A 12,314-nucleotide genomic window follows, 5' to 3' on the forward strand; every position below is an offset into this window, starting at 1 on the left:
TCTTGCAGGGTCTAGCAAGCTATTAACATAGCAGGGGATAAGAAAATCTTAATTAAACAGAAAGCCTAAATAGGGCTCTCTTTACAGGAAGTGTTTGTGGAAGGCTGTACAAGTCACATGCAGGGAGGTGTGACTAGGGTTCATAAACAAAGGGATTTAATTCCTAAATGGCAGAGAACTGAGCAGTGAGGCTGCAGGGGCATGTTCTATACACCAAAACTGCTTTGTTAAGCTAAAGTTGTTCAGGTGACTATAGTGTCCCTTTAACTATGTAGTTGACCCTCTGAAAGATAGAAAGAGCCAGAATGACCAAAAGAGTAGGAAAGCAAGTGAGAATAGAATGCAAAATTAAGTAAATAATTATAATTTAAGAGCTATATAGAGAACATTCCATCCCTCTGATCTAGATTATACATGCTATTCTAGAACATTTAACTTTTATTCCAGAATTGACTTTATATTGGTAAACGTGACCATGCTACATCTAGTTAAAAGAATAGAGATACAGGATATAGCGTGGTCAGATGACAGCCTTATTATGTTAGAATATAAATACACTTTTGATACTTTCCCAAAGACTGGCGTTTAAAAGACTTTATACTACATAAAAAGAATAATGTTGAAGCGATTAAGAAAATAACTAATCTTCTTTTTAGAAAATAAAAATAACGGCACACGAGATATCACGGTCTGGTTTGCTTATAAAAGCGTAGTTAGAGGTCACATGATAAAAATGGCATCCAACTCAAATAAAAAAGGAATACCGCCTATTTTAAAACTATATATAACACTAAGTGATTATAAAAAGCAGAATAAAATAACACCCTCCACACAACTAGCAAGGAAGATTGCAGAAACAGAGAAACAGATAAACAACCAGTTAATGAATAAAGCAGCTAAACTGTTAGAACCCTTACAAATCTAAGTGGTATCTAAAGGGCAACAAGCCAGAAGCACTAATGACTAACAAATTGAAAAAAGAGAAACATAAGAGTAATAAATAAAAGAAAGCATAAAGAAACTTATTTAATGACCCCAGAAAAAATGACAATTTTATCGGGATCTATATAACCTACCAGAAGAAATATACAGCAGTGAAGTAGAGATTGAGAAATTATTACAAAACATACATACTGTAGGCCAAAAATTATACTTGACCAACTAAAACTGATAAATCAACCCATAACAGAAGTAGAGGTCAGTAAATTTACAGATAAGCTTCAAATAAAGACTGCTCCAGGCCTAGATGGCTTTACAAATACATCTTATAAACTAATGAAAGAGCAACTGAAAGGAGAACTCTCTAATATTTTTAATTATATAATGAAAACAGGACGCTGTCCAGGAGAGTTGCTGAGAGCGAATATTGTCCTCATCCCAAAAGCCTACAAAGATCCAGAATTGATTGGCAATTATAGACCTATTTCGCGAACACATTTGATAACGCTTTTGACAGGGTTGGTTGGGGTTTCATGTTTGCTACCTTAAAACAATTTGGAATTACGGGTTCAATACTACAAGCTATATCCACTCTCTGCAACCCTCCTCCAGTCCTAGTTTAAATTCATCCTAGCAAAACCTCTGAACTGCTCACTAAGAACATTTGTTCCCTTTTGAGAAAGATGTAAACCATCTTTTTTGTACAGTTTATATTCATTCCAAACAGAGCAACCATGAGAAATAAAGCCAAATCCTTGCTCCTGACACCAATACGCATCCGCCTGTCATTCTGAAGGTTATACACAGGCAGAACTTCAGAGAATGATAGTGTGGAAGCAACCTGCTTCATTGTCAAAAACGCTAAAAACTTCCTTTACCTCTGAAACCTCATTGAGAGCCAAGTAATTTGTCCCTCGATGGACAAGTACATCCAATTACCCTTCCTGCTTTGTTCGCTTAACAATATTACAAATATGTCTTCTGTCTCTGTGAGCAGTAGCTTCGGGAAGACATCTCACAAGACCACCATTGTCCATCTCCACACCTTTTATGATAGAATCCCTCAACAATAACTGCTTTCTATTAGGCCTCACCATAGTCTTCAAGCCTGTCTCCACAACACCGCTACCCTCAGAGCCTGAGCCTGTCTCCACAACACCACTACCCTCAGTGCCTGAGCCTGTCTCCACAACACCACTACCCTCAGTGCCTGAGCCTGTCTCCACAACACCACTACCCTCAGTGCCTGTCTCCATAACACCACTACACCTGGTGCCTGAGAATGTCTCCATAACATCATTACACTCTGAAAGTACAGAAAATGAATTATGTAGTGCAACAGACTGTGCAATATGCCTTATATCCACAACTCTAAGTCTACCAGATCCTACAGTAATCCATCTGCCATTTCTGGTACATCTCTGCGGCAGTGGCTTTGCAGCAGTTCCAGCCTGAGTTTGTTTACCAGATAATATACAAATATCAGACTTTAAAAATACAATCTCTTGCCGCAATATAGAGAACTGTCTACAGATTAGACAGAATCCAAATCTCCAAAAAGTGGAACGTGAAACAAATGCATAACAACTATTACACTGCACTAAGTCTGCCATTTTAATGAGGTGAATAATTGAAATCAAACAAATCTTATTTTTTTTGTCCTCCTGAATACCTCAGATTACTTCCTGTTTATCTCCAGAATATCTCCAATCACACAATTAGAAGCAGCACTGTCTGGAATATCTCCAATCACACACTTAGAAGCAGCACTTAGATGTTGCAACCAAGATATATTAGCCAAGCTAATGACAACAACCCTTATATAAATCCTAAAATCACCACCCACAAGGAATGGCCTATATTCATTTGCAAACAATAGCTAATTAACCAACAATAAATAAAAAGTACCTAGCTAATCAAATCAAATGCCTTACCAATTGCAAACAGGAAATCAAACCTTGTGCAATCAGTAACCTTTTCCTATAGATGAATCTTACCTGTAAGAGTAAAAAAGAAAACTCTTAGACAGCTGAAGATTCTGTAAAACTCTCCAGAATATCTCCAACCACACACTTAGAAGCAGCACTTAGATTTAGCAACCAAGCTATATACTGAAGGAGATAAATAAATACTCTAAAGTCTCAGCTATAAAATTAACCTAAAGAAATCAATATTCATCACTAAAAATATGAACAAAGTATTAACTAACTTTCTTGTACAAAATAGCAGGCTCCCTGAAAATAACGACAGGCTAAATTATTTGAGCATAACCATAACCTCAGATCTAAAAGACCTAATATAAGCCAACTTCTTACCTTTATAAAACAAACCAATAAGAAAGGATTGGGCTTCTCTTGGTCAGGTAGAATCAATATTCTAAAACCATATATTTTAACAAAATGGCTGCATTTATGGAAAGTAATCCCTCTCAACTTCCCAGAAAACTGGTTATCATTACTAAATTCATCATTTTTTTTAATTTTGCATGGGGCAGCAAGAAAGCAAGGGATAAAATGAAAAACTTAGCTAGGTCAAGGCAAGATGGAGGATTGGGGTGCCCAGAAATTTTGCAATGTTATCTGGCTAGCAGACTTTTCCACATATTGCTCTCTCAAAACAATGCGGCAACTCAAGAAATATGGTACAAAATGGAAAAAGCTTAAACTACTCCAGAGAGTATAGCAGGAACATCTCTTATAAGAGCTAGTGATTATAATCTCAGGGAGTATACGGAGTATAGCAATCCCCAGGCTGAATATAACTGTCACCTCCACACATGAAACGAGGCTCTATGTTGAGGGTGAAGAGGAACTGATTGTAATGGTGCCACACTTGGCATTATTTGACAGTCCCCATGCAAGAGTTATGCCCACATGGACCTTGTGAGGAACTGAGTTACAATATTCACAGACCAATAAGAACAGTATGCCAATGACCAACACTTCCACACAAAGCATACAATCCCTCCCTCTGCCTGGGAGATATTTGAGTCAGATTCTGTATTAACCCAATTATCTCCAGGCAAAAAAAAAACACACATTTCTATAAAGTCCCAAAAGTACCCAAAACACATAATATCTCCACAAATGGGGGGATACACCCCCTGATAGCCCTGATCTAGGTGACCAACATATCCAAAAATCACCCAGATCAGTTCAGGGGTTCCGGAATTCTATGGAAGTCATTTATTTGACTGACCACAGGCATGGTCCCATGCCCAAAACAGTTCCAGAGAATCAGGGCTTGTGGTCAGTCTAGTTCGGTAGTTTGGAAATGAACAAACTACCGAACAGAGTCAATAGTCTTACCCTGGAGCTTGTTCCACCTAGACAAACAATTAGAACACTACAGTGAGAAACTTTCCAAGTTGCTAATAGGTGTTAACAAGCTCCAGGGTGGTCTCTGGTTCATGTTCAGTAATTCAAAGTGCAGCTTCAAATTGCTTCGGGAGTTCGAAGTGTCGCTTCAATAGTTCGTAGTGTGGCTATATAAGTCTAAAAAGTCACACACAGTGGTTTTAATCAGGATTAAACACAGCGGCCATAGTCACAGGGTAGGAGGCTGGAAAACAGGCCCCTCCAAAAAACAGTGGCGAGATTACTTTTGCCCCATGGGGTAGGTAATCTATCCTCACTATTTTGGGTCTTAGACTTGAATAAAAAAATTATTAAAGAGTCACAAAGTAAATCACAGATACTTAAAGAATTAACGAGCTGGTGGGATAAATTCACAATTAACATAGGACTCAGTAATAGAATAATAGATGCACTTCCATTTTCTACCATTTCAGATATGTAAGATAATATAAAAATAGATACCTGAAAGACCGAGGGGATAAGGGAATTTAAAAACATAATAGTGGAACATAAAAGTAAGTAATTCAACCAAATTATGGAAGAATTTAATATTCCCCCTAAAAAAACTTTTAATTATCTGTGAATCAAAGGTTTTATTTCAGAATATCTTCTTAAAAATAAGGTGGAGAAAATAACAAATCTTAGACACCTTCTTGAACTAAAGAACTATAAAAACGTACTGGCAAAATGTGTAAAAGTCATATATAGATGGAGACATAATAAACCTATAGGACTGATCAACAAATGGGAAAAAGAGCTACAAGTACATATAGAAGAAGAAGAATGGATAAGCTCTCTAAAAAAACTATACAAACATAAACACTACCTAAACCTTACGGAAACACAATTCAAACTTTCAAACAGATGGTACCTAATACTGAAACATTTAAAAAAAAAATATTTTCAGAGTCATCAGATAGGTGTTGGAAATGAAATGTCAATGAAGGCAATTTGATCCACATTTGGTGGCAATGCGTATCCATAAATAAATTTTGGAAAGATGTAATCAATGTAATATGTCAAATAACAGAAATGAAACTAGTCTTCAAGCCTTAGGTGATCCTGTTAAACCTGAATTGGCCTAAAATAACAAAAAAAGGTCTAATGGTAACGTTATGTACCATTACGGCAGCTTAACTACTCTTAGCATGAAATTGGAAAACAGGGAAAATCGCATGCATTCAAGAATTAATAACACAAGTCATATGGCAGGCAAAAATGGAAAGGGTTATATTGGTGAACCTAGGAAATCGATATACTAAAATAGAAGACTAGGACACATGGATAAATAAAATGGAAGCTATAACTTATCAATTATCATAACAGAGTTAAAAGTCTCTCTTGTGTCCTCTCCATTTTGCTGGCCCTTGTTTTTTTTTTGTTTAAATGATAACAAACCAAGGCAAGAACATCATTACTCTGCTTTCTCCTGCACTTTTCGCTCAACACTTGATGTGTGTATAGTTTACTTCCTGTTATAGAGAGGGGAGGTGATGGGGAGGAAAAGGGAGAGGGGAAAATAATTAGATCCCAAAAAACGGACAGAATTGCAAAATTAATTGTATTACACTAGGCGTAAGGTGTGCTCTCTCTCCCTCTCCGAGGATAGGCAGGGAATGAATGATTTACAAACAAGAATTTATAATAGGATAAGGTTTTTTTTTGGTTTTTTTAATAAAAAAAAGAAAAGGTAAAAAGTGTACTAAGTGATGAGTGTACTAAGTGTGCAGTTTTTTATATGCAGGCTTAGTGATTAAACTGAAATTTCAAGAGTTCAATTTAAATTGAAAAACTGGGGTAAAATAAGTCAAGCTGCGACTGTGAATGAGATAGATATCATTTGCGAAAATCCTGAGTTTAGTAAATAACCCTAATACTGTATAACTGTAAATTTCTTTACTACTGGAGGTCAGATTGTAAATGAGGGCATAATAAGAATAAAATAATGATATAAAAATCTTTAGCAATGAAGGTTGCATTTACATTTTTTTTACTGAATATTTGTCAGAACACAGATCTTTGTAAGTGTATTAACAATCCAACCTAGTAACAAATATCCTAGGAATCTATCAGGATTCTCTGTAAAGCAGTCATAAAAAGACAAGTAAATTCCCAGCACATATGCAAGCAGATGCTTAGGGATCACATGGAACTTAACTCTGTCTTCTTTTAATTAATATTAATGAAATAACTAGAGGAAAAAATACCCCTATTACAACAGATTTCACACCCTTTTCGTACTAAAAATGTTATGAGTGTCAGTATAACAGACTATGTGTACCAAGGATGTGATGTGTAACCCAACAATCTGTTTTAATCTGTTACAATCCTGCCGATTGTAGAAACATATGTTTTATGTTAATATTTCCATTGTCCATTTATAGGCTTAAATAAATCTGATTAAATAAATCTTACATGCTAATACGAGAGGGGAACTATTATGCATCCTGCTGGCTACTTTATAACAATAATATTAAATAGCAAACCCTATTAATATTATCTACTACTAAAGCATATTATGTCATATATATCACATACATATTTTCTATAGAAATGTATTAACATACATGTCATATGCCTGAAGCATTTTAGAACTAACTAGTTGGTTATGAAATTATATGCTCACATAAACGAATTAAAAAAAAACTAAAAACATATGACCGTAAGCTATACAAACTCAATAAAATGTATTCTTATATACACTTTTTTGAAGTACTAATTCTTTTAAGAGCTTGAAGCAGGGATGGTTACTGGGATGGTTTCAAAGTATTATATGTTGCATACCAAGCAATCAGGCCACACTGTTATGAGGAAAACATAAGGCCAAGTTTCTTTCACCAACATTTAATAAACTCAGTGTGGATAAGGCATTGTATAGTAGTGTCTGCAAAATTGAGTCTAAATGGGCAGAATGTAGGTACAAGCTGCTAAGACACGGAATGATAAATCTTTGTAAAGTGCCCAAATGCTACCTTGAAAGCCATGACAAATAAATCAAATGACTAGTATACATTAATGAAAATATGGCTTGGTTGCTATTATTCAATTGATTAACGTCACATACTGTCAAGAACATGACCAATAGATGAAAAATCAATGTTTCTAAAAAATGGTCATGGACTAGTCTCATATGTTTATTGCAATGTCCTTAGAATATATCATTACTGCTGTTACTGATCATAAACCCATATCACAGGATCCAAACAGCTCTCAACTATCGAAAATCATGTATGGTCGTGTCTGCTATATAAAGAACAAATGTGCTTTGTACTCACTCCTTAGAATCTTTCAGCTCTCTCATATGGAGGTATCATGTCAGGTCTATTACCATGTTCATGAATATTAAACATCTGGAAAAGCTGTTCTATAATGGTCAATAATTCATAAGACAAACACAGCTGTTTTATTTAACTTGATTTTACAGCACCAGATAGATTAAGTAAATAGATAGATTAAGTAAATGGATAGATTAAGTAAATTGTATAGACAAAAACTTAGTGTGATGGCCAGAAACAACCCAGCCTAGTTGTTTTTTGCCAGCAAACCTACAATCTGAAGAAAATGGGACAGGTGGAACATATTATTATTAAATATATTATTATTTTTATATCACCAGCACATTCCCAAGTGCTTTACAATTTTGAATTGGGATAGTAGGGTAAGTGAAAAGAGTATTAAGAGTACCAATCAAATGAGATGAGTATTGAGGAAGAGTTATTACTAGAAAATGACATCATAAGGAGCATTGGAAGAACCAGGAAAGGATAGTTGCATGATAAACATTGTTGTAACGGGTTGAAAGAAGGTGCTCAAAGGTATCAAACATTTTCAGAGAGGTTGAGAAGCAATAAAATAGATTATAGATTTAGCTATGAGTAAATAGTCAGTTTGGTTAGGACCAGTTCAGTGGAGTGCAAACAGTGGGAAAATTAACATATGTTTTTGTCAAAGACTTTTGCTTTACAAATGCTTACATTTCAGGATTATTGGCAATGCCTTGTGTGACATGCCTGGTACTGTATAGTGTATATTCTGTGTACAGTCATGGGAAAAATAAAGTACACCCTCTTTAAATTCTATGTTTCATGTCAGGGCATAATAACAATCATCTGTTCATTAGCAGGCTTTAAAATTATGTAAATACAACCTCAGATAAACAACAACACATGATTCAATATGTTATAGTTCCCCCTTAAGCAGTAATAACTTGAGGTAATCTTTTTCTGTCTTACTTTATCCGTCTCTCACATCACTGTGGAAGAATTTTGACCCACTCTTCTTTACAACGTTGCTTCAGTTTATTGAGATTTGCAGGCATTCGTTTATGCACAGCTCTCACAGCATTTCAATTGGGTTGAGATCTGTACTTTGGCCTGGCCATTGCAACACCTTGATTGTTTTCTTTTTCAGCCATTCTGATGTATGTTTGCTTGAGATCATTGTCCTGTTGTATGACCCAATTTTGACCAAGCCTAAACTGTTGGACAGATTGTCAGCCCTCTCTCACTTACCTTGTCGGTGTGCCGATCTGCTGACGCCGGGATAGAGCAGACACCATTCCCATGCCGAGAGAGGCTCCACTATGCTATCCACGCCCCAATCATATAAAAGTCCAGTCTGCCAGTCTGGTTCCTAGTGTGTCTTGTGTCACTAGTGTCCCTTTAGTGAGTTCCTGTATCCTTTGTGATAGTTCTTTGGTTTTGACCCGGCTTGCGCTCGACTATTCTTATTTCAGTTTTTTTCTGGTTTCCCTGACTCAGCTTCGTTCCTCGTTATTGTGTATTTCTGGCTTCCCTTGATCTTGGCTTGTTTTTGATGTTTCTTCTGCTTTTATCTTTTATCCGTCCACTCTAAGGACTGGCTTAGGGACTTTTTTTGTCTCTTTTTCTACTGGTGAGTTTTCACTCTGCGTGTTGGGTTAATCATTACACAGATGACCTCACATTTGACTCTAGAATACTTTGATATACAGAGGAGTTCTTGTAATTTCAAGGACTGCACATTTCCCAGGTCCTGTGCAAAACAAGCCTCCACCACTGTGCTTGACACCACTTGGTATGAGGTGTCTGTGCTGATTAGTGATGTCGCGAACATAACCTTTTCCGTTCACGAACAGCGAACGCGAACTTCTGCAAATGTTCGCGAACGGGCGAAGCGGGCGAACCGCCATAGACTTCAATAGGCAGGCGAATTTTAAAACCCACAGGGACTCTTTCTGGCCACAATAGTGATGGAAAAGTTGTTTCAAGGGGACTAACACCTGGACTGTGGCATGCCGGAGGGGGATCCATGGCAAAACTCCCATAGAAAAGTACATAGTTGATGCAGAGTCTAGTTTTAATCCATAAAGGGCATAAATCACCTAACATTCCTAAATTGTTTGGAATACCGTGCTTTAAAACATCAGGTATGATGTTGTATCGATCAGGTAGTGAAAGGGTTACGCCCGCTTCACAGTGACAGACCAAACTCCCGTTTAACGCACCGCAAACAACCGCAAACAGTCCATTTGCACAACCGCAAACTCCCCATTTGCACAAGGTTGGATACCAAGCTAGCCATGTCCCGTTCCTTGTCCTCACTGATGTCATTGAAGGTCTCTTCCTCCACCCAGCCACGTACAACACCAAGGGTCCCCGAAAGGTGACAACAAGCCCCCTGTATTTTATTTTTAAATGTACACTACTGTTACACCATATAAGTTGCACTGGTGTGACACTGTGCCCTGGCAGGCCCTGAATCGCACACGTGTGAAGGAAACTGACTGCTATTATATTACAGTCAAAAAAAGTTATTTATTTATTTATTATTTTTTTTTTAAATGCAAGCTATTGTGACACCAGATATGAGTGGTGGCACTGGGCAAGTGGGCACAGTATACAGCTTCCAGGGGGCGGGGCCTAGCTGTCATGGAGGAAAGACGCACTTCGTGTGAGCTCCCTCAATATCTCACTTTAAGCAGCTATCAACAAGCGAATTTCACCCCAGAAGGGGATGACCCAGCAATGTTGCTCTTACCTGACCGACCCGACATGCTTAATAGCGGTCAGCAACTTGACAGAGTCTTACTTACCTCCGCATGGCAAGTGTGGCCTGGGGCTCACCGGGCGGGAGAGGCGGACGATCTCCCGATCCTGGGATGCCCAGGAGCAGCTACTTCCTGGCAGGAGCTCCGTTACCCCCCCCTCGGACCGGTGGGGGTTATCCCAGTCCACCCCTGAGAGGCTGTCTGGAGCTAATGGAGGCACAGCCACCCAGGCTGACATACTCATCTGCGACTCTCCCAATATGGCGGCAGCCGTGTGTCCTCCTGGTACCAGCAAAGTATGGCAGGATATTGACTCTTTAATCAATTTTGGAAGCAAATAACAAGCAGGAAGCCCCAACAAGCTCCACCAAAGCGCCAACAAGCTCCACCACAGCTAAGCGAAGCAGTCCCCATTAAAATCCACCAACGCAAAAGGCGTCGAAGACAGGACCGGAGGCACAAACAGAAATGGGGAGCCTGCCCCACGTCAAGCACTCGCCTCCACCTTAAGCCACCACAATCCCACACCGTACGTGAAGCACCACCGGGACAGATCCGACCACCCGACAAAACAAGCTTCCACCACCTCAAGCCGCAAACCCGGCACTCAGTCAGAGACTTGCCTTTGTTGTTCCAGGTATCAGGGACTCCCAGGGTCTGCACCTGGTGCCCAGAAGGGATCAGATGAGCACAAGCAGTAAACAGCAGCCTGCCAAGCATGTCCCACTATAGCCGATCCTCCACACCATGCCTTTGATCACATGAACTGCTCTCTGCACATTAACTAATCGTAACATAGCAAGCGTTTAAACATGTCATTATTTCACCTCCTAAAGAGTTTATTGTCGTAGTTCCTTACATGCCTTTACCTTAACCGTTCATGTATTATGTTATTCACTAGTCTCATCTCATGGGGCTACTCACACTTGATTTATAACTAGTGGTTGAGCTGCTGATATAAATACACAGTTGATAACGTGCAAGCTGCACCCTGAACATGACAGCCATCTTTCACAACAATGTACTGCTATATATTCATACCTTCAGTGCAACTAGCCATGATATACGCATGTTCAGCCTAGCAAGAATGCAGCTTCCGAATGAATCTAAAATGGATGCTGTCCAGGAGGTGGGAGGGTCTGGGAGGGAGGGTCTTCTGCTGATTGACTGGAATGTGTCTGCTGACTGTGAGGTACAGGGTCAAAGTTTACTCAATGATGAGGAATAGGGGGCGGACCGAACATCGCATATGTTCGCCATCCGCAGCGAACGCGAACAAGCTATGTTCGCCAGGAACTATTCGCCGGCTAACTATTTGGGACATCTCTAGTCAGGATAGATGACTCTTGAATGGGAGGTACGGGTTGAGATGGTACGCATACCAGTGTCTCAGGGGCCAAATAAGCATTTCTGGACAAAAGTGTCTGATGGGCCTGGGCAATCTGGTCCATACGGTGAACCTATTCTTGCAATCTTGCCTCATAGGAGGCCATTTGCTGTCCTAAACCTGCAGGACCCATGGTCCTATCATAATGTCATGATGTAATACCCCAACACGCAGAGTTTAGGATAGCAAGGGACAAGACTAGGATATAACTTATTACCTGGACTTAGAATGGCCAGACTAAACGTCAGACAGAGATAAAGCATAATAAGAAACGAGACGAGGTCATGGTAAAAGAGAGACTACAAAAACGAGAACAAGCCAGAGTCATGGAGAATGGTAATCAGTCACACGGGCAAACAAGACAGGAAAGGGTTAAAGATAAATTCAGAGTCAAGAACAAAGCCATGGTCAATACCAAAATAAACAAAATAGATCAAGGAACGCACTAAAGGGTACTGACACAGAAACCACGATAGGACAAAGTGGATAGGGTTAGGGAAGTTTAAATATCCTTTAACATTTGATTGGCCCACGCCATCATGTGTGGGGGTGCTGGAATGACGTGGGCCAATGGGAGCCTGAATCAACTTTTGGCTCCCACTGC

General features: G+C 39.0%; 1 protein-coding gene across 1 annotated transcript in view; it reads right to left on the minus strand.

The window, feature by feature from the left end:
- The window catches only part of GALNTL6 (polypeptide N-acetylgalactosaminyltransferase like 6), a 1,377,865-nt gene that overhangs the window by 1,030,124 nt on the left and 335,427 nt on the right, over positions 1-12,314 (minus strand). The gene's annotated exons all lie outside the window — the stretch shown is intronic.

This window comes from Pelobates fuscus, chromosome 6, assembly GCF_036172605.1.
Source record: "Pelobates fuscus isolate aPelFus1 chromosome 6, aPelFus1.pri, whole genome shotgun sequence".
NCBI classification, from domain to species: Eukaryota; Metazoa; Chordata; class Amphibia; order Anura; family Pelobatidae; genus Pelobates; species Pelobates fuscus.